The following is a 1971-nucleotide window of genomic DNA, read 5'->3' on the forward strand; positions in this document are numbered from 1 at the left end:
AAAAAGATCCCAAATGACTCTAATATATATCTCGGTTTTAGAACCACTTAAGTACAGAGGAAGTAACTGGGGTCCCAGGAAGTAAGGTGAATAAGCCACATTATCTTGATTCCTAGCTTTGTTTTACTTGTGTGAACAATGTTGCCTCTGCCATTCAGGAAAAAATATTCCACCAGTACTTGATTACATGCGCTATGCATGGACTCCCAAATCTTAAGCTATTTATACTGTCCCCAAAAAACTCACTCAGTGTAGATTCCATAGACTGCCTGAGAGATTGCTTTCATTTGAGTAAGTCAACATTTTTGTTTCTTTATCCCATGAAAAATTTCTTAGACAATTCCCATTATTTTTATTTACTTTTTATTAAATTTATTGGGATGACATTGGTTAATAAAATTATATAGGTTTCAAGTGTATGATTGAATAAATTTATATAGGTTTGAATAAAATTATATAGGTTTCAAGTATACAAGTGATTAATATATCTTCTGTATACTATATTATGTGTTCACCACCCAAAGTCAAATCTCCTCATGTCACTGTGTAATTTCTATTATTTTAAAGTGGCAATGCACATAAAAGTATTCGTAAATAAACATGAAGGAAGAATATGCATTTCTCTAATGTCATTTTATACCTAAACCTAATATTAGTTAAATCAATGTTCTGATAGTCCCTAGAGTTTATCTTTCTAATTTTTTTTTTAGCTTTACCTTTCTGTTGATTTTTAAAATCATTTAGAAAGATTCTGAAAAAACTCAGGGAAAGGAGAATTTCTCTATTAGGAGACTGAGAAACATACTGTTTGGTCTATTAAAAAATGCTTATGAAGAACAAAGCTGGAGCCATCACTCTCCCTGATCTCAAACTATATTACAAAGACATAGTAATCAAAATAGTATGGAATTGGCATCAAAACAGACACATAGATCAATGGAATAGAATAGAGAGCCCAGAAATAAACCCACACATATATGGTCAATTAATTAATAACAAAGGAGCCAAGAATATACAATGGAGAAAGGACAGTCTCTTTATAAATGGTGTTGGGAAACCTGGACGGCCATATACAAAAAAAAAAAAAAAAAATGGACCACTATTTTACACCATACACAAAAATTAACACAAAATGTATTGAAGACTTGAATGCTAGACCTGAAACCACAAAACTACTAGAAGAAAACAGAGGGGTAAGCGTGACAACAATCTCCGTGATGACTATTTGGATCTGACAGCAAAAGCAAAGGCAAAAATAAACAAGTGGGACTATATCAAACTAAAAAGCATTTGTACGGCAAAGGAAATCATCAACAAAATGAAAAGGCAACTTACTGAATGAGAAAAAATATTTGCAAATCAGATATCTAATAAGGGGTTAATATTCAAAATATATAAAGAACTTATACAACTCAACAGCAACAAACAAACAAACAAACGAACAAAAAAAAACAAAAAAACCCCAACATTCAGATTTTAAAAATGGGCAGTAGATCTGAATTCTCATTTGCCCAAAGAAGACATACAGATGGCCACTACCTACATGAAAAGATGCTCAACATCACTAATCACCAGGAAAATGCAAGTCAAAACCACAATGGGATATCATCTCAAGGTGATAGAATGGCTATTACCAAAAAGATGGGAAATAACAAATGTTATGTAGGCAAGGATGTGGAGTTTAAAAGGGAACCCTTGTGCATTGTTGATGGGAATGTAAATTGGTGCAGCCACTATGGAAAACAGTATGGAGGTTCCGCAAAAAAGTAGAAACAGATTTCTACTTTTGGATATTTAGCCACAGAAAATTAAACACTAATTCAAAAAGATATATGCATCTTTATGTGTACTGCAGCATTATTTTTCAATAAATAGCTAAGATATGGAAGCAACCTAAGTATTCATCAAAAGATGAATGGATAAAGAAAATGTCACACACACACACTTACCATTTGCAATGACATGGATTGA

This window comes from Pteropus vampyrus, unplaced genomic scaffold, assembly GCF_000151845.1.
Source record: "Pteropus vampyrus isolate Shadow unplaced genomic scaffold, Pvam_2.0 Scaffold102, whole genome shotgun sequence".
NCBI classification, from domain to species: Eukaryota; Metazoa; Chordata; class Mammalia; order Chiroptera; family Pteropodidae; genus Pteropus; species Pteropus vampyrus.